This window comes from Bidens hawaiensis, unplaced genomic scaffold (assembly GCF_021521415.1).
Source record: "Bidens hawaiensis isolate Kalapana, Puna unplaced genomic scaffold, B.hawaiensis_p1.1 tig00001960_1, whole genome shotgun sequence".
NCBI classification, from domain to species: domain Eukaryota; kingdom Viridiplantae; phylum Streptophyta; class Magnoliopsida; order Asterales; family Asteraceae; genus Bidens; species Bidens hawaiensis.
Genome location: NW_027491108.1, coordinates 2488486 through 2511329, shown reverse-complemented (window position 1 = coordinate 2511329; position 22844 = coordinate 2488486). Strand labels below are relative to the sequence as shown.

The 22844-nt window shown below is 35.7% G+C and overlaps 2 pseudogenes across 1 annotated transcript; both read left to right on the top strand.

Moving 5' to 3' along the window:
* The first annotated feature begins 71 nt into the window (after positions 1–71).
* On the top strand, positions 72–15761 carry LOC143602214 (purple acid phosphatase 2-like; annotated as a pseudogene). The gene is made up of 7 exons (XR_013147791.1): positions 72–191; positions 2444–2555; positions 2630–2859; positions 4073–4209; positions 4300–4521; positions 4649–4767; positions 15546–15761. The product of XR_013147791.1 is annotated as a purple acid phosphatase 2-like (transcript).
* A 1320-nt stretch (positions 15762–17081) lies between these two features.
* On the top strand, positions 17082–18568 carry LOC143602205 (F-box/FBD/LRR-repeat protein At1g13570-like; annotated as a pseudogene).
* The last annotated feature ends 4276 nt before the right edge of the window (positions 18569–22844 follow it).

Below are 22844 nucleotides of genomic sequence, written 5' to 3'. Positions count from 1 at the left end.
AAAGAGTGAAATCAAGAGCATGATCGGTAATTAGTCTCTCTAGAACAAGCAGAGTCCTCCAAACCATCGGCATGGTTTGGGCGAAACTAAGGCCCGTTCTAGAAAAGAACTCTGCGGTAAAGGCAGGGAATGGATACGAAAAGCCGATTTTGAACGGCAAAAAAGGAACAAATCCAGGTCTTGGTGACCAAGTCAGATACGACCGCCGGATCAAAGGGTCGGAAAACGGTTCCCGGGGGGAAGCAGCCTCGGGATTGTAAGCTTGCAATATCATTATTATTGAACGTGCATATCTCGCTCAAGGGATTGGCGAGAAGATTTTGGGACACGAAGTCCTCAATACTAGAATCACGGAGTTTGGGACTCATGATTTCCAGAAGCTAAAGGAAAGAAAGTAAGAAAAGATTACCTGGATGGAAGAACAAGTGAATGAAAATGTTATTTATCCAAGTGATTATAAGGACGGCCTAGGGTTTACTCAAAGGACGGATGAATAACACGTGCATCAGCAATCCACCACGCATGCGAAAATTCAAAATTCAAAATTCAAAAATTTTACAGCTGTAAACCATATCTACAGCTGTTAAATTTGGGGACAATTATTAGGGCTCGGATTTTCAATATCCTCAGCAAATGTTATATTGAGAACAACTCCAGGATGCGGTATCCTCCAAGGTAACAGGTATCCTAATTACATTATATAACTAACACGATCTTTGCTACTTTCTATGTTTACCAGGTCAAAGATTGTTATTGTGATCTCCCAAAGACTCGCGCTTTCAGTTAATAAAGCGTGACAAGAAAGGAAACGTGCTGATTGAAGGGCTAACGGCTAATTGGAATGATTCCTTACTTTCCTTAAATATAGGACTTCTAGTTAGTTTTGTTTTTGTATAAATAGAGCTCAAAACGGATCATAAGACACACTCTAGCACTCGAGAACTTACTAGTACTCGCATTCTTTGTAATCACGATCAAGTTTGAGCTCCACCATTGTAATTACCTTTATTATTAATAAACCGGTGGTGATAGTTTTCACCGCCCGGGGTTTTTTGCTTGTTATCCTTAGGATAACGAGTTTTTTCCTCGCAACAAATCCTTGTGTTCAAGTTCTTTTATGTTCATTTCATACAAGCACCTAGTCCCGATTACTAATTTGGTTACGAAATCATTGTGTTAATTTTTGACCAAACATAACTAACACGATGTTTGCTACCTTCCATGTTTACCAGGTCAAAGTCAGTTGTTTGATCTCCTAATAACTCGCATTTATTGTTATTGGAGCGTGGAAACTAAGGAAACATGTTATCTAACGGAATTAACGGCTAATTGATTTAGTCTAAGAGTTTCCTTAAATATAGGACTTCTTGTTAGTTTTATTTTTGTATAAATAGAGTTCAAAGCCGGATCATAACACACACTCTAGCACTCGAGAACTTACTAGTACTCGCATTCTCTGTAATCACGATCAAGTTTGAGCTCCACAATTGTAATCACCTTTATTATTAATAAACCGGTGGTGATAGTTTTCACCGCCCGGGGTTTTTTGCTTGTTATCCTAAGGATAACGGGTTTTTTCCTCACAACAAATCCTTGTGTTCAAGTACTTTTACGTTCATTTCATAAAAGCACCTAGTCCCGATTACTAATTTGGTTATGAAATCGTTGTTATTAATTTTTGACCAAAACAATGACGACAAACTCAAACATCATCTATTACATCTAACAACCAACAGTATACTCCTCTTAGTATTCTTAATGGTGTTTGCGAACATGTTCATGAAAACATACAGAAGTGGATGTAGCGGATGGCTAGTAATAAGAAATTAAAACTGCACATAAAATCAAATTATCACAAATGCTGATCATACTATAAGAGCATAGGGAACTACAGACACTAAAAAAATTTGTAAGCAAACCAAGTAAGTTGCAACAAACCGTCTTTGTAAGAATCATCGCCAAGTGTCTTAACTGAGGGAGTCAAAGATGGCTTTATTGTATATTCCTGCAATGGAGCATTAACAAAAGACACTAATCAGTGATATATTTATTAAATTTAAGAATTATCATTGATGGAGGACACGGCTTCATGATAATTGTGATCAAGACACCACATACTTGGGTGTCTACATTCTCATTTTTGGTAGGTTGGTATTGTTTCCTACGTTTTCATGGTTAAGATAATTTTATACATGAACCTTCTCCATAATAGTAATATGTTATAAAATATTATTAAATATAAACATGCTTCCATTTTATTTGAGAGTTATAGCAACCATGAGGCCGGTAATTATGGGCAAATGAAAATATACTATTATTTAGTTTTTTTTTCTATTTTAAATACATTGTTAGTAAAAATATGAAAATGTGTTATTATTTTATAAGGGTAACCATTTTCATGTTATGTTTTGTTAATATATTCTTAACATTAATTATTTGGCAGTTTGATACCAAATATTATTATAAGGTTGGGATCGATCATACTACAAGGACATTTTTTATTGTGACCCCTCCGGCAGTCGGTCCCGATGTGCCCTACACTTTTGGAATAATCGGTATGTTATTGGAGTTAGATATTGTGTTTTGTTGCATAAAATGTAACTTTTTTAATTAAGTTGATGTTGTTTAGGGGATCTTGGTCAAACATACAATTCTAATATCACACTTACACATTATGAATTGAACCCGATCAAAGGGGACTCAGTATTGTATGTTGGTGATTTGTCTTATGCTGATCATTACCTGTATCATGATAATCGAAGATGGGATAGTTGGGCAAGTTTTGTTGAAAGAAGAGTTGCTTGTCAACCTTGGATTTGGACCGCTGGGAACCATGAACTTGATTATGATCCTTCCATAGTAAGTAAACTTCATAAAAGTTAAAATGATTATAGTATGTGGTAAGACGGACATGGGTTAAACTTCATGTAAAAATGATCATTTTGTAAGTGAACCGGCCCGTAAACATAATGAAGAAACACGGATCTAATCATGTTAGGATCGGATCTATATTTCCACCGGGTAAGGGTTAAGGAATGGATCCAGGTTGAACAGAATCAATTATCAAACCAAATATGGATTACACCTACAAAACATATTGAGTCTTGTTATGGGAAGGACAAGATGGGGGGGGGGGGGGGGGGCTATTCCTGTAACCACCATCCGGTGTGAGAATAAGTACTGTTCTTAGGAGATAAGAAGTACAAAGTAAGGGATGTAATATTGTGATTGTGAATGAGTACCTTATGATGATGATGATGATGATGATGATGATGATGATGGTATTTATATCTGGGGGTGGAGGGAATGTGATTGGTGGAGTTGTCCCTATTCAAAGGATTCTTCATTTACCCGAATGGGCGCGTGTCACACTTTGATAGGAGGTGACAACTGGCCATGTGCATGGTTGTTACCAGTTCTCCGATGTCTCGATCTCTCTCATTGGCCGTATCACCTCGTGTTCTCCGTGAGGAAGGTAAGCGTCACTGCCAGAGAAATATTTTGACAATATTCTAGAAGGATATTGTTACAACTGTTTTCCCCTCCTAAGTGTGAGCTTCTACTATTTCTTTTCTGTGTGGGGGACTTTTGCGGTACGCGGGTATTATGGGTGACTTGCTCAAGTTTTGACTTGCACAAGTTTGACCCACTTGTATTATGAATGATGTGTGTTTACTCCCTACGATTACTGTGGACGATCTGCGGATTTCTTTCACGGGTGCTATTGATGGCCCGTGAGTATCTTCACTTGTTTTTTTTATCTTTCTACTACGCTACCTCTATAGATAATTTTGTCCATTTAAGTTTATTATAAATAATTAACGTGTTATATAAGAATATATAAATAATAATCAAAGTTTTTATATAGAACAATTTACAAGATTGCATTTATTAAAAAATATACTTTAGATGATTTTTAATCTGTTCTATTTATTCTTTTTTTTTTCATTTAAAGTATCATTTTGCATGTTTAAAATAAACTCAAACCAAATCAGCCGTCTCATAAATTATTGTAAAGCAAAAATCAAGATCGGTCTCATTTGGCACCTAAATGATGTATGTTTTGATATAGGGCGAAAACAAGCCATTAAGCCTTTTCTCCACCGATATAATGTCCCTTTTAACGCATCAGGGAGCACCGAACCCCTATGGTACTCAATCAAGAGAGCTTCCGCATATATCATTGTATTGTCTTCCTATTCAGCATATGACAAGACTTGTATTATTTATTGTTATAATTAAATGTTATTCCAGCATTAACTATGATAAAACTGTTACACCTTTAACTAATCTGATGCGGGAACATACGCTCCTAAATATATGTGGCTCATGGAGGAGTTACCAAAGGTGAACAGAAGTGAAACTTCGTGGTTGATTGTTCTTATGCATTCGCCATGGTACAATAGCAACACGTACCATTATATGGAAGGCGAGACCATGCGAGTTATGTTCGAACCATGGTTTGTTGAATACAAGGTTGATGTCGTGTTTGCTGGCCATGTTCATGCTTATGAGCGCTCGGTAAGTTGTATTCAATCTAACATTTATTACATATATGCATGCATCTAACTGCGTCGCGTAATTATTAATGAAACTGGGGCAATATTGTAATTTCTCACTTTCTTTTATGTAAAATGATTACACACAGTATCGGATATCTAACGTTGCCTATAACATAGTGAATGGGAAATGCACTCCTGTATTTGACCAAAATGCCCCTGTGTACACAATTGGAGATGGAGGCAACATTGAAGGCCTAGCAACTACGTAAGAGTTATGACTATGTTTGTCACACCCCAACCTAGGGCCTAGGCGTATGACCAATAGTTGGTACATGTTTTGTAAATATATCAGAGTTGTGGTCTTTTAGGGAAGTCTTTTGAATAAAATATCATTATATTGAAATCTTAGGAATTGAATACCTGTTTTGATATTTTAAACACCTGTTATTTTATGATTCTTCACAATATTTTAAATAAAATATCAGAGCCATCAGATTATCTCTAATGACTATGCACCAATCTTCTAATTTGTTTTGCTTGTCTGTTCTAATCTTTACTGTTTCCCTGAAATGTCGGGAAAATACGTCAGCTAGGTGCTGGTGAATAACGCTAACTCAATAAAAGGTTTCATAATTCATCATAACATAATCACATTCTTTAATACAAAATCACCTTTGATATAACACTAATAGTGTTCAACGACTTAGTGGGCCTCATCCCGTCTCATCGGAACTAAAAATACTCATAGACCACATAATCGGACTTCACTCGCCCTAGAAACAGTCACTTGCCTCATGGTCAGTATGTTTATAGTGTGCCCACTACAAAGCATATATGTAAGGATCCAGACGCATGTGTATTTTAGCCTGAGTGTTTAGTACTACCTTGTATCAAAACTTTTTAGAGGATTTGAGCCAACCCTCATGCAAACACTTTCATAACTCTTTTACATATGGATAACAGTCGATAATCTAAAAGAGTAAACATTTCATAAACATAGAGGATTTGTACCATCCCTCATATAAAATCTTTTTCTGACTTTTAATATATGGATAACTGACACGAGGTCGAAGACTCGCGCAAAAATAAACCAATTACAACTAAATAGATAGCGGTAAATGGGTATCGAACACGGGGAGTTTGTGGAATGTGTGTTTACCAGTAGCTATAACAAAAAACAAAATTAAACTAAATTATATAAAAGTAAATTCAGATTTGATTGTTTGATTTTTAGATTAACTAAAATAAAATAAAACAACACACTTGCAAAACAACTATTGAGATTTGTAAACAAATTAAACGAAAGCGATCATCTTAGATTTCAGGTTTAAATCAACACTAATGTTCATGCTTACTAGAAAGAACCACTGTGACATTTGTCAATTTCGGGTTATTTTATACTTGTATTCTTAATGTAAACCCGACCCGTTTTGTATCCCGAACCTTTCGATATTATCAAAATGATGAATTGTATGTTAAATATTTGTGTTATAGTTGTTGGATAAAAAAAAACACCCTTTTCGGTTCTTAAAATTCCCCGAAAACGCTCAAAACGAACTCCAGGGACTAAAACTACCAAAATGGAGACTTGAAGGACCCATTTGTAGTTGGTGCTTTCTTGGGTCTATAACCAAACCATTTTCATGAAACACCCTTTATGAAAGACCCATTCAACTTACCCTATATATACACACCCATCTTCTTCATTTGTGCTTGCTCATTTCTTCATTTCTCTCTCAAATTCTTGAATTCTAAGGTTGTTCTTCATAAGCTAATCTTTCATTTTAACTAACTTCTTAATACTTAAAGCTTGATGTTACAACATATATATAATATACACTCCTTGTTTACCTTCGGTCTTTCATTTCTCCGGTCTCGGCCGGTTGAAATGTCGGACTAGTAAGGCAAGGTTACATGGAGGACTTTGTAGTCCTTGTTTATATATTTAACAAATCTAACCATATAAATTATTATACTTTCTTAAATTCTACATATTTTAGTTTATTTTTCATATTTGTCAAGTTCCATGGTATTGGGTATGTGGTGACTAGCCTCGGTTTCATCCCGAGTTGAGAACCGAACCAAAAACCGAACTTTTGTTTAAAAGCATTATTGTTAACTTTTTGAATGTAAAACTTGAGTATTATTATTTATAAGTTATTTTACAAGTTCCATGGTAATTGGGTATGTGGTAACCATCCTCGGTCTTATTCCGAGTCAAGGACCGAACCAAAAACCAAACTTTTGTTTAAAAGCTTTATTGTTAACTTTTTGAATGTAAAACTTGAGTATTATTATTTATAAGTTATTTTACAAGTTCCATGGTAATTGGGTATGTGGTAACCATCCTCGGTCTTATTCCGAGTCAAGGACCGAACCAAAAAACCGAACTAAACTGAGTTTACTCGCTTAAGACACACAAGTGTGTTTTTAGCCACCAAAACTCATATTTTTCTTCAAGATTATATTTTAAATCAATTTTAGTTAATTTCTAAACATACTTGGCATGTCGGTAACCAACTTGATCTTATAACAAGTTCGAACCGATAAGGTCGTATACTCGCTTAACGAACGTTAAGGTTCTTCACAATAGAACTACATACTTGGTTAAGTCTATTTTGATTTTATTGAGTTATCTCATAACATTTATTATTTTGGGAAGTTAACTGTGAGCTTGGTCAATTATCAAGTCTCGAACCGACAAACCCGAACACTCGTTTAAACCTCGTTTTGGTATTCTTATAACCAAAGGTTTTGCAATATCGCATTTTAACCCACATTATTACTTAACATAGGTTGAGTAAAAAAAAGAAAAAAACTAATGAATAGAATACAGAGACCCGGTTTCGAGTAAACTTATTTTACAAAACTCGTTTATTTAATTTCTCAAATATTTACATTTTAAATCCTAAACTTTATTTATTTACTTTATTTGTCATGTATTTTATTTTAAACCCTTCCAATACTACCTACTAACACAAGACCCGTTTAATATAGGTCTTGCTCGTTAAACCAATCTCTCCGATTATTCACGACACTATCTTTCAAGTTACTTGTTAATGTGAGTACTTTTTCATCCCCCGTTTTCCATCTTTCGTTTTGGGGGTGGCATTGCATACTTATTCAAATTCAAATGATTTATACTTGAGTCTTAAACCACAACACGTATTGTATATGTTTACTTAAATAAATGCTCGATTTGGTGTTATATGCTTTACATGATTATGTGCAAATTCTTGAATTCTAAGGCGGGTAGCCTCTTGAATGCTAAGGCGGGTAGCCTCATCAAAGTATGATCATACGTTAATTCCGAGTATATATGGTATCCCCATATATAAAAGGTGTCGTCAGTGTATTCTTATTGACGATTTCATTATTGTCGTCAATGTATTCTTATTGACGGTTCGTCAATGTATTCTTATTGACGGTTTTATTTTCTAAATTGTTGCTATTATTTATTGTTTTCATATACTAGTTGTGGATTTCATACTATATACTTATTGTCCAAAACTATGAAAATTGCTCACCAACCTTCGTGTTGACAAACTCTATTTTATGCAATGTTACAGGTTTGATGTTAGCTTGATTGGATTACTTGAAGAAACTTATTATCTTGGCTTTAGGATATTAGAAAATAAAAGAACAAGTTATTTGTTTATCTATCTATTTGGCATTTTGTATGAACAATTGTTGTGTTATTTATGATGATATGGATTTAAATGAGTTGTTTAAATATTCTAACTTTATAGTGTCATTGTGCAATGAACAATCATGTCGCGCCTCGACGTTTCTGCCTTCATTGGTCGGGTGTGACAACCACCTAGACATAGTTCATGTTTGTAATAAAAGGGAACTAAGTACTTGGATTAACAAAATGCAAGGTTGTTACCCGATAATTAATTGACTAATGTTTAACCCTAATTCTTCCCATGATATCTCAATTGCCAATGACACCAAGAACGTATGGTTTAAATCATGATCAAACACAAGCAGCAATTTACAAACAATTAATCAAATACCATAACAACTCACAAACATTGCAAAGTCATTATTCTAGAAATCAAAGCATAACATAGTGTATCAATTAAACCCTACATCCAAGATGATCACCAAGAGGAATTAGCCACTCATTGTCTGAGAAATCATCATAATATCAATTGTATGCAACATCAAATGCATTAAAATGCACCAAACAATGATTACCAATCACAAGATATTGTTCTTCACTCCCAGAAATCGTCCTCTAATGTTTCTTGCTGAAAAGATAATGAAAAGATAAGCCAAAATGGCCAATTAAACCCAAAAGACACTTGCTGTTACAACATGGACCGTCGTCCACGGTTTGGACCGTGGGCCACGGTCTCCTCCACGGTTCCCATACAACCCACGGTACAGTGGGTTCTGCTAGATTTGTGTCAGGTGGATCGTGGTCCACGGTCTGCACCGTGGGCCACGGTGGAGCTGCTTCAAGTTTTCTTGTTTTATTTATAATTTTCTCGTTCTAGCTCCGTTTTCTTCACCGTCTTCGCCTATGATCTTGTTGTTTCGTCCTTTAGCTTTTCAAACCTGCAATCACACAATATAATGTAGTATTCCAAATCCTTGAAATTAAACATAAACGCACGCGATTTACTAAGAATTACTACACTTAAGGGTGGCTCTATGATCCACCCGTCAATAACCCTCCATAGTTTAAAAGAGTGAATATCTTTAAAAGACAGTACATAGACGTCTTCACATCGTAAAACATATTCATATTATAAAAAGGTTGGACGTATACACCTTTGTTCTTGATCAGTGTATCTAACTGATTTATGCATTCTTTTTATCTCGAACCTCTAGTACGAGAATAACCTTTGTATAAATATCTAAATCAACATCTAGCTTCAGACCTATAGTCTGTTTCGTATAGCTTAACCTTGACAAATCATTTCTTTCTATAAAACATTTGGACCTTTAGTCTCTTTGTTTGTTCATCAATCATATACTTTGTTTATTCTCCAGGAAGAAACATCTATATTGAGTTTCTTCTTCAAGAAGAAATTTTAATTTAACTATAACCTTTACATACCTTTCTTAATCATAAAGAAATATTATTTTATTTCTTACATTTCTTAATCATAAAGAAACAATTCTTTGGCTATATTCTTTACTTATGAAAAGGTATATTATGCTTATCAGTAATTGTAAGGCCCCATTCTTGGTAACCCTACTTCGGTGTTGGATTTACTCATAAACACAGTTCTAAAATCAGAGTTAATTAAAACTTTTGCGGAATAATTAAAACTTCATGCATTATATTACAAAACATCGAATCTTGTCTTAATAAAAGTTAACTTGTCTTAAAACACAACATAATAATTCATAACATTCCTTCCCAAGATGCCAGTCTTCCAGTCCCTACCACGTGCCATCCTCAAGCCAGCTCCTTTAATCTATTTACCTGCGTGCATACTAAAACTCAGCTACGCTGAGTGAGTTCTAGTCAATCAATTAACATACATTACATTCACATTCATACTCATACGTGTCAGAAGATACGTATTCGTACATTACTTATTATTACTTCTTCCATACATACTTTACATATATTACATACGTTCTTTCACGAAACCCTATGGTATACCAAAGCTATTCTTTCTCAATCGTCACAGATATTATTAGGGTTTGGTCCCTATCATCACAGATACTATAAGGGTCTGGTCCCTAACATCACAGACATTATAAGGGTCTAGTCCCTAACATCACAGATATGGTCTGGTCCCTATCATCACAGATATTGTAAGGGTCTGGTCCCTTCATTCCGTATCATCATAAAACCATACATCCATACATACTTCACTAACCTTTATTATATAACCATACACGTCTCCATACATATTCTTAACTCTTTCTATATCATTCGTTGCCATTCATGTAGCATACACTTACCACTTAGGGTAAGTGTATTCACTAAACACATAGAAGTATGCACCCAGCCCCGAAAACATCATAGATAAAAAAAGGGGGCTAGAAACTCACATGTAGTCAGTTTCTCTCATAGTTAATGGTAACGCCCTTCCTTAGCTGGGCACGGCTAACTGTGTAACAAGTTACGGGTATAAATTATCTATCACTACTACTTCATTCATCTATATTAATGAACCCTTCAACTAACGGGGGTCCGGGGGCAGCGCCCCTGGTAGCGGGGTCTAGGGGCGGCGGCCTCTAGCAGGGTCCAAGGGGCAGAGCCCCTGACTGGGTCGAATTTTATTTTCATCAATAGTCCTTTATCAAAAATGCATTAGAAAATTGAATCGGGTCACGTTTTACAACAATTTTGAAAGAATTCGCATGAGAATTCGCTTCGCATTGAAGTTCGCTTCGCATGGGAGTTCGCTTCGCATGACTGAGTGATGCGAATTCATGGATTCGCATAGCTTGTGCGATGCGAAGTTGTTTTATGCGAATATAACCTCCTTTTCTTTATTTTTACCATTTTAAAGCCATTATACTCCGTGACTCTTTGACGTGTGCGAATATATATATATATATATATATATATATATATATATATATATATATATATATATATATAATTTGAATAAAAGTTTCACACAAATAGGGTTTTAAAAATGGTTTTCACCAACAACCAAACCACACACGAAAGACAAGTGTACCTATCGTTTGTAGCAAAGTATCGGTAAGAACCGAGTGTCAATCCATGGACACGGCTAACTTTTGATACTAAATCTTTGTAATTAATTTAACCAAACAAACAATCCAAATAATTTTTCAAGTAACTAGCATACAATAACAAAGCAAATAAAATACAACTAACAATCAATTCAAACAAAGCTACTTAGACTATGCATCCACTTAAACTTAGTGACAAAATGACAATGATAATGGCAAACATCATGTATTAAGCATCAATATCAAATTCCAATCAAGGCAACCTAATACTAACAACAAAACATCATGATGGGTATTCAACAAGTTAATAACCATAGATTAGTAAGTTTGTCAAAACTACCTAATCTCACAATTAAAGGAAAGTTAGCATGAAAACAACAAACTAACCACCTAGAATCATGTAAAATAGACAAGTTCAAGAACACTAGTTAAACACATGAGTCTTTCAAATTAGCAAAATATAAACTAAGGATTATGGCCTTAATCTCTAGCAAACATTAACCAACTCAAAGAATCATATTATCACCATACAATTTTCCAATATCAAGTGATAGGTTTCATGCTTGTTAAAATTCATAACCAAGTTAATTTCCACTAGTCATTCCTAACTTAGTGATATAAACAAAGTATGCATACACAAACTAAGTTCATAAACAAATACTCAACACGTAGTTTTCCAACATATTATGGCTAAGCATCTATCAAACTAACAAGACTAGGAATTAAAACAAGCATTCAACCATTAAACTCTATTCAAGAACATGTCATAAACTTGAAGAACACCAATTTACCAAAATCATACATAGATAAATATCACATAAGTAGAAGTTTCAACATAATCTAAGTAACAAGAGTATTTAGCCAATAAGGCTTAATACAACAAACAAAATCAAAGTAGTCTTACAAAGCATTGTTAGGAACAAGAAATTGCAAACTGAGATGAATGATGAATGCTACTTGCAAGGATGATCATACAAGATGGAAGCCTTGAATTCTCTCTAGCAAACACACAATAAATTTCTAGCAATTTTAGAGAATTCCCCTAAGGCTCCATACCATAAATGAAGAGAATTGAAGGCTTATAAGCTGTCTGGTCACTTGGCACGGTCATGCCAAAAAGCGCACGATCGTGCCCAGATATAGTAAGTCAATGTTTTGCTTTCTCCCGACCAATTTTGCAGTTTTCTCTGATTTGGCACGGTCATGCCAAAAAGTGGCACGGTCGTGCGGCTCGGCACTGGCAAGCATGGTCGTGCAGGTCTGGTACTGGCAAGCATGGTCGTGCAGGTCTGGCATAATGCTTATTTTGTCCCCGAAACGCCCTCTTTTCATGTATTCTTTGTCGGGCGGGCGCCCGGACCTCCAAATTCACAAATAACTCAAATAAGTACCAAAAACAATGAATTTGCATGGAGTTCGGCTAAAATATGAGGAAAATTTGGTGTAATAAGGTGTACACTTTGTGTTACATCACTCTTCCTTATATTAGGACCCGATTCTACCCTTTTTATGGGTTTTGGGTTGTACCAACTTTGTATACCCGTGTTTTACGTTGTCCAAATATCACTTTTTTGTCCTAAAACGAGACCGTTAACACTCGGCCCAACAAGTTTATGTTTTTCTTACATCTTACAACCCGATCTAAAGTTCTTTCAGTTTGCATGTCGAAACCAAGCTCAAAACTTAGTCTGTTTAACCAAAGCTCACCTTTCGGTTCGGGTTTGGTTCGGATCTGGACCAACCCGAAGATCTGGTGGTGTTTCTTGTTGTTTGGCGATGTTGAACACGAGATTCACCCTTCCTTTTGCTTGGATTTGGATCTTGGTGCTAGAGAGAAAGTGTGTGTGTGTGTGTGTGTGTTGAGAGGAAAAGAATGGAAGGAGAAAATGAGATTTTGGGTGTTGAGGAGGTTTATATATAGGTCCCATGGGCCCTATGACCCATAACCATCTCCTAACCATTCCCAAGCCCAAACCCAACATAAATCAAACACTAACACATAATAAAAATAAACATAATCAGAATCCCTACCTCGCACGGGTATTTGGAGTTAATAACGAAAAACGGATGTTACAGTAATCAAGGTTCGGGCTATACCCCTGACTATGGTCTAAGCTATTATAATAATAATAATAATAATAATATAATAATAATAATTATTATTATTATTATTATTTAATCAGAATCCCTACCTCGCACGGGTATTTGGAGTTAAATGCCTATGACTGATCGAGCATCACTTCTACTCTAGATCGCGTATTAGAGCTTAAACCGTCAGAGCTTCGGAGCTTGGCACGTTCCACGAGACTGGCATGCAAACCGAGGCTAGCTATGTGTGAGAAAGTGTGATTTGTCTGTGAGATAGGAATGCCGTGAACCCCTCCCTTTTATAGCTGAAATTGGGTACCATCACGTAGCGCGATGGTCCCTTCTCTTTGGGCATCGCGTAGCGCGATGTCAGGGAATGACGCGTGGCATGCTGACTCAGCCCTAGCGTCTGCCACGTGTCTCCCCGTCGTGACACGTGTTTGATGAGTCATGGTACTCCATCACATAGCGCGATGATCTGGTTCTGGTGCTCATCGCGTAGCACGATGGGTTCCTGGAATCAGATTTTCATTTTTAGTCTCTTGTCTGTGATAACTTGTCACTTCTTAACCATACTTCCTTTTTCCAAAAATACTAAAGCGGACCTTATGCGGCTCGCGGCGATGCGAGCGTGCGAAGTGCGCCATCAAAACGCCACATTACGCCCGAGTCCGTGCGCATGCGCGTCAGGTGCTTCGCACCCTCCTCTAAGACTTGGAGAGTGGTTGACCATATAAGAATATTACTATGGAAACTCTCTTTCTTATAAAGAGCTTCCATTTTTTTTCTTGTTTTCATGTGGGATGAACTTCCTTATTTATACCCCTGTGGAATACTTTCACTTTTTCTATCTTTCTATATGGGACGGATTTTTCTTAACATGAGATACCTTATTTCCTTATTTCATTTTTCTCCTACTAGTTGTCTTGGAGAATATTTTTAATCCCTTAACTTTAAAAATTTACATCTTTGGTCCAAAATAAATATGGAATTTCTCGAAATGTTACAATGTTTGATTTTTATAAATTGGCCATCTTATATTCTTATGTCTTTTGATATTAATTTTTTCTTTATTTTTCTTTGCAACCCATTTTTAATTTATATAAGGCCCAATGATAAAACATGATCCTACACTTGATTATAGCATGGGCGGACCTGCAGCCTCCCTTAAGGGCGACCGCCCACCTTAAATTTTTCTTTTTTCAGTGTTACACCTATGCTAAACCAAGTGCCTCACTAAAAATTTTGCAATCGCCCCCTTCAACTTTTGAAAACGACGCCAACCCTAATGGAGTTTAGCAACCGACTCCTAAAATACCAAAATATAATTTTTTTAAATTGTTAACATTAAAGTTAATGTAATTATTTTTATAATTCAGTAGTTGTTGTTGTTGTTGATTTAGAAGCAACTTAGCCTAAGTGTCCGGCAGTCCAAGTGCCTAAGCCATTAACTTATATCCATGAGTTCATGTTTAAACAAGCCCAAGTAGGCAAGTATCCAATCCATCTAGATAATTAGAAAAAAAAAATAAACAAAAAAGAAAAGAGCAGCAATCAAAAATTCACCTAGGCCGGGCGTGAAAACGAGTAGCGAACCAACGATTGATGAGTAGCCGATGCTTGATTTGCAAACTTGAATAGTTTATCAAGTCTTGTTCAGTTAATGGTTGATAAAGAAACACCTTCAATTAAATTGGTGTATCGTCTATTAAAGCTAGCACTCGTGTTACCCTTCGCAACCGCAACAGTTGAGAGATATTTTTCGGGGTGAAGTTTATGAAGTCCGATTTGCTTAATTGGATGAGTGATGATAATTTAAGTGACAAATTGATTTGTCATATTAAAATGATTTGCTAAGGAATGGCTCGGTAGATGATGTTATGACAAGATTCCAAAACTGAAAACACGAAGAGAACGATTTAGATATTTATAATTATATTTGGCGTACTTTTGTTGATTATTTTTTATAATGATATTTGACGTACTTTTATTGATTATCTTTTTTTATAAAATCCGATGGATTGGAGTTTATGTATAAAACTTCCGCCTCCCATTAAAAAGATTTATGAGCCCGCCGCTAGATTATAGTGTGATGATCATTTTACTTGGACCAACATGTAGTGGCCGCTCAATTAGCTTGATGTACCTCTAATATGATGGGTCTGAGGTAGTTTAGCCTAATCCGGTTGGGTGTCGAGATTGTCCGGGACTCCGGGTTTAACCTTTATTTAGAAGCTATACATGGAAATGACCATAATGCACTATTTTTTGTACTTGCAGCATGACGGAGCCACAACCAAACTATTCGGCATTTAGAGAAGCAAAGTTATGGTCATGCAATGATGGAAATTAACAACCGAACACATGCGTACTACAGTTGGCATCGTGATTCAAATGGATGTGCTGTTAAATCTGATTCAATAGTGTTTTTTAATAGATACTGGTATCCAAAAAACGAATATAATTTTGAAAATTAATCAATAAATCATTGTTTTGGATTTCTTAGCATAAAAATAAATAAGCTTTGTGGTGTTTGAATGATGATTTGGTACACAAACTATATTTGTTGTAATACTTCAATCAAAATGTGTTCCTGACTACTTGTCATACATATGATTCCTTTAACCCAAAAATAAAACCACAGAACTTTTAACTTTTTTGGTTAAACCAGACCGCCAGTATGTTGGTAGCACTTTGAATTGAAAATCATATAAATCCTATTTAGAAACCTCACTGTGTGCAAAACCATCATTGAAAAAATTGCTTGATCATACTAACGTGCGTTCTACTACTTGATTGCATGTTACCATTGATTGAATCACGTAAAGCGCCTGACGACTCAATGAGGATTGAAACAACGGAGATACCACTGATGCGATTCGAACAAATATAGAGGGGGGGGGGGGGGTTGAGAGAAGAAGCTAGAGAGATATTGGGGCAATTTTCTTCATTCATAACCAAAACAACCATAGTAAACTTAGTCAGTTAGGCTATATGATATTTGCTTGCGGCATCTCTAACTATTCGATCAGCGTCTTTCGCTTAATGAATCACGCCTTTTTCAAAGCATTACTATTTCTGATTGTAGGTTCGGCGATCCATGCTGTGTCGAATGAGCAAGATACGCAAAAGATGTGTGTGTGTGTGTTGGGGGGGGGGGTTGCCTCTTCATTCCCTTTTAGGTTGTGTGTTGTGGCCAGCCAACGGACCCGCAAACAGATGAATTCAGCCACATGGATTGCGCACACCACAATGGTCATCTTCAGTGGCTGCCGCGAACGGATGAATTCATCCGGCTAGCGTCAGCAAAAAGAGAAAAATTGAGGGTTTGGCTAGCGGTTAGCGGCAAGAATGGCTAGTGAACCACAACGGGGTGAAGCGAACGACATGGGGTTAAGGGTTAAATCCAGTCAACACCATGCAATGCAATATGATAGGATGAATCGTGACGGTGGATTCAACATTATCATTACCCTAAAAACCCCTAAACTTCCAAAAATGACCCTACAGTCATTATAATATTTTATAATGTCCGCTCCTTTTTCAGACCTGTTTTAGCCGACCAAAGTCGCCCATCATGGACTAACCGGCAGCTGATTACCGTCGTCTCTCTTGTTATTCATTTGTGTTCGGCCTAAACCCTAGGTACGCAATTCAAGTTCATTTTGTATTTATTTATTTCACATACGTATTAAAATATTGTACAATTGATTGCCATTATCAATGCTGTTACGTATCAATTCAGTTCAAGAATATTTGAAGCCCCCAGTTGCTTACTCTAAATCTGATTTGTCCCGTGTGTGTTTCCACAGCATTATGGAGTATGAAAACCCAACAGGTAGTGGTAAAAAGATACAATGCCTAAATTCAGATATCATCGGCAGCCTTCCTCAAAACATACTTGAAAGTATTCTTAGTCTAATGCCCATCCGAGATGCAGTGAGAACGCGCGTCTTGTCAAAGAAATGGCAATATTGTTGGCAGAGCATGCCCAAGCTTGAATTTACAAACCAAGAGATGGTGTCTAATTCTGATTGCGAGATGGACGAATTCCCGCCTAATCTTGATTACGCACAATTTATGAGATACAAGCTTGCCACTGCCATCTTCCATGTTTTGTTATCACACAACGGTCCAGAAATACTAGAGTTCAACTGTCCGGTTGTTTGGCTTGATCTCGAATCTGAGGTTGCCAAGATGATGAGCTATCTTGCAAAGGGAAACAAATTAAAAAAACTGATCTTCGTTAATGATGATGCAGCTGGTAGCCGCTTCTACAAGCTTCCTGTTTCTTTCTTTTCATTGCAAGGACTAGAGGTTATAGATCTCCTAAACTGTATTTTTGAACCTCCACTGGCGTTTAATGGATCTGAATTTTGGGAATGTTAAGGTTTCTGCTCAAACGCTTCAGCGGTTCCTCTCCAAGTGCCCGCTGCTTGAGAATATCCATTTGGTAACCAACTATTTACAATGTTCCTTTAGTTAATGATAGAAGTTAATTTGTTATTATATATAAATTGGTATTTTAATGCAGAGTACTGTATGTCCAAAGAAGGACTTTATAGTAGGCGGAAACAAGATTACATTTGTTGATCTTTTACAGTGTGTGCCTTTGATTAGGACTTTGAATGTCTCAAAGGATTACATGGAGGTAATGTTTAGGTTAAAGATTATATCTAATGCAAGAATACCCTCGTATTTGTTTGCTAATTTTAGCCATTGTATTTGGTTAAAGTACTTATCTGCAGGTGGCATGCCACGTACGCTTCCAACTTCACTCGTCCATCTCAAAGATCTGTGTTTGCGTGGGTGCGTGATGGAACAAAACAAAATGTCTTGTGTCATTTGTATTATCCGAAGCTCTCCTATGCTAGAGAAGATTGTTTTTTGGGTAAGTAGTGTTATTCGTATTTTTGGTACTGATTCTTTATACTTTTATTGACATTTCTAACATGTTTTCTAATTAGATGGATGGCTATGCAAAGTCACCTGTTCAACAAACTCCTAACAACTTTCTTGATCCACAAAACCACCCAGATCTGAACTTGGATCATCTTGAGATATTGGAGATAGACATGAGCTATAGTACGTCACCTCTTGTGATGGAATTTGTGAAACTCATCATGGCCAAGTCACCAGTGCTAAAGAAAGTACAAATTCGCTTCGATTATGGAGCTGTTGAAGCAGAATTGAAAATGCTTAGAGACATGCTACTACTCTCGTTTCCGCGAGCATCACCATCTGCTAAGTTAATCATTGAACGCCCTGATGAAGACTATGAAGAGTATTATTATTATAATTAGAAGCTGGTTATTTTCCTTTCCATTTTTAGAATTAAGGATTGTCATCACAAAATGCTTTTATAGACTATATTGCATGTGTTTTGATGATTTTGTTTTTGTTCTTTGTGAAATATCACTACTCTGAGAAACTTTCATTTAAAGTAAATCATCTTGGTTTTGAACCTAAGTGATTCCATTATATAGCTATAAAGTCCACAGCGATAAGTGATATACCAAATTCTTTGTGGTATGATCTTCATGGTTTAGTTACAAGAATGCTGCTATTTTATTGAGTTATTACTGGTATGATGCGGGTCGTCCAACTTGTATGCCACTTCACGTTGTAACTAGTTTTCAATTAGTAGTTTGAAAGTGTTTGTCCTTTCTTTTTGGAACCTCTTGTACTGGCCAATTGTTTAATGCTGTTTATTTGTCACATGATATCAAATCCAAGGGAATGCCAAAATTGTGGTTAACAATGGGTTCGAACATAAGTCAAAACTGCCAGTGACGCAATGATATGGATACACACGACCCAATTGTTAGGTGACGTAATAGTTACGAAGATATAACGGTATGGTGGATGCATAAAATATAAAGTAGTATGACTAAGAATGTAAAATAGTAATGAAGAAAACTAAATTGTTTCAACTGACAATGTCCCTAGAGATGTCACTAATGATATTGTATACAATCCACATATAAATAAATAAGTACACACGATGGTGTGTCACCGTACCTATAAGGTACAATAGGCATATAATTGTTATGATCTGAACTCCTTTATCCGAAACACTAACCCGTTTAACTTTGTATTGTGTAAACATGTTGTGAAATATATAATCCGCTCATGTTACTCCTCCATCGCCTCCCTTTTATGCATTAGTATCACTTGTTCCTGTATTATCTTTACCTAATTACCCAATTAAACTATGTTAAAAAATCTATCTAGCTTAACTAACTTGTGACTATAACATATCCCATAAAAATGATTTTGTTCCCGACGTCAATGGGATATGAAACCCACCGAATGCAAAACTAAAATGCCTGAATTCGAATATCACCAGCACCCTTCCTCAAAACATAATCGAAAGTATTGTAAACTGACATTAGTTACTTCGACATTGTTCGGATCCTAGTGGTAGCGATGGTGATAGATTTTGAGCATAAATGGGGATGACCAGAGTGAAAAAGAGAAAAAGGCATGCGTGTGTTGTGTATGTGGAGATCTATTCTAGGGCTTAAAGGTATAAAGATGTGTGGCATAGCTTATACATACATATAGAGGGAGGGTAGCAAAGCTACTCGCGGATCGTCAAAGACATCCGCCACCTGCGGATCCATCAACCAACCCACAGATCCATCAACTAACCCGCGGATCGCCAAAAGACATCCGCGCAAGGAACAAGTGGATTGGCGAAGCCATCCATAATCCAAGATACTTCGTGGAACTCCGTCATAACCCATGGACGGTCACGCAAGCATCCGGGAAGGAATCCACAAATAACTCAAGGGACTCATCATACTAATGATCCCCACGTGATATGAAAGAGCAGTTGTAACAAACTACTTCTAGAAGATTCCCTCAAAACCTCCTGATAGCGACATCGGCCAATGAAAAGAAGACACCTGGATACGTAATGGCCATCCCACGACGTGCACAGGTAATGGCTACACCATAAACGGGTCCAGGCTGTCACATCCAATAAAGGCCTGACGCGTGTCCATTCAGGCAGAGAAGGAGTAACTTGATAGTGACAACTCCACCAATCACCTTCCCTCCACCTTCGGCTATAAATACGCTCGAGGTGAGGATTCACACTCTCAAGCCTTAAGCAATTACATACTATGTCTTACTTTATTCCGATCAAAGTACGATACTTATTCTCACGCCAGATGGTGGTTACGGGAAGACCCCCCACTCTGTCCTTCTCGTAACGAGACTCAACGGTGTTCTGTTTTGCAGGCATCAGCTTGGATTTGTTCTCATCGCTTCAATATACCCACATCTGGGGAAATACCTGATCGGACTATCCAGTTTGATCTAGTGTTTCTTCAATACAGTTTATGCAACAAGTATAGAGCTAGCATTTGGTATAAGGGAATGAGAGGTGGAATGGAATGTGTCATTTCAAAAGAATGAAAAAAAAACATGTTTGGTTGTTATGTGGTAATAGAATGAGCCATTTCCATAGTGAATGAAATTCCTTCTAAATATATGATTTTCATTCCTTAAGGAGTAGGTGTTTTTCTTTTTATTCCTTCAAGGAATAGAATCAACAACAACAATAATGATGATAATGATAATAATAATAATAATAATAATAATAATAATAATATGATTATTATTACATTATAATTATTATTACATTGTTGGATTATTATATTATTGTTATTAATTTTATTATATTATCATTATTTTTATATTATAATATAACAATTATTATATTAGAGTTATTATCGCATTATCAATATTATTAAAATTATTTGACAAGTCAACGCTTCATAGCACGCATGCGTGATCCAACATTTTTATGATTATTTTTATTTACTTTAGTGGTATTGTTAGAACGCGCATGTCTTAAAAATGAGTTAATACGAATATTCATATTATTAATATTATTTATTACTATTACTACTGGAATAATAATAATAATAATAATAATAATAAAGGGATGATCATTCCATTCCTATATAGTAACCAAGTATTACAATGAAATGGTAATTGTCATTTCATTCATTGGTCCATTTCATTCCCATATCCATTTCATTCCCTCATCCATTTCATTACGTCATACCAAATATACCCAGAGTTTTACTAAAATGAGGTTGAGAAAAAAACTATTTGTTAAAATAGGTAATTTGAAAACCAATTAATAAAATAGGTATTTTTAAAAAGCTTTTTGATCTCTTCAAATCTCATTGGACTAAAACTTATTCACTAAAAACCAAATGAAAAGTAAGATTTATGTTAGAATAATTTGATAAAATGAAAAGAGAGGAATAAATAATAAACATACCTGTGCATCGTATTTCACTTTTGTGCTAAGCTCATTTTGAATTTTTTTTTTCCTAAACGAAATGAGAAGCAATCAATAATATAATTAAAGACGTTGAACTAATTATGCCACTCGTATTTTTTTTTCATGTAGTGATTTCTATAATCATTAATGGATCTCTTCATGCGGTATGACGAAAATTCAGTCAGTATTAGTTTGATTCGTTAGGTATCGACGATTCTTACCAATGTTGTTCGGTAGGAACCGGTCCAGATCGTCACTATATTGGTATGGTCGACGCCTCTTATATCTTATAATACAAAAACAATCATAAAAACGAATATCGGTACCGGTTCAATAATTAGGGCCGTCTCCGAGAATAATAAAAAAAATTAGGCCTCGTGCGAGATATAATTTGGGCCTCCTCCTTATACCATAAACTCATCAATTATATATCAAAAAACCAATCAAATAAACAAAACAAAAGTATTGTATCAAAATGATGGCTTATTTAAGCGAATTTTGAGGCTCTCCTAGCGTTTTGGGAACCGAAAATTTTAAGCTTAAGGGTTACACTAAAAATATTTTACATTTGTTGTTGTACATCAATAATTGATATATGAAGGCTGGGTTACCAATAATTGCTACATCTAACAATTCAAACTCTTTCTTCTCTTTTTGTATAGTTATGTTTATTAATATTCAATATATTTCATCAAAGTTTTAACGCCTGATTTAAGCCTTTACTTTTGCTAACCAATGTATCTTTGGAAAAATAATCTTTGTGTAAAAATAATAAAAAATATGTGGTATACAATTATGAAAAATAATAAAACCTATCAAATAATATATAATAACTTTTAAATCAAATCAAAATCAGTTTCAGATACACTTAACAATAACCATATTATATACAAATTTAAACATTAAAATAAAGAAAAATAATTAATATACTATGCTAAAAAAAAGAGAAAAGACATACAATACAGTAAAAGAGATAATATATAAAATGTCTATTAGGCCTTTGGTATCGAGCCTACTGGATCTAGAAAAAGGCCTATCAAACCTAAAATATTAAATATATATACTATCCTTTAATTTTAACCATCCTCTTCCTCATTTGCTTCTTTACTTCTACATATAGCATACTCACCGGGAGACTAAATCATCGGCGGCATGCCGGAAAAAAACCTTTGGGCCTCTTTGAACTTTTAGGCCTCATGCCATTGCACGGATTGCACCGTCCAAGAACCGAGCCTGTCAATAATATCAATACACAACCATGTGTTTAAATTTTT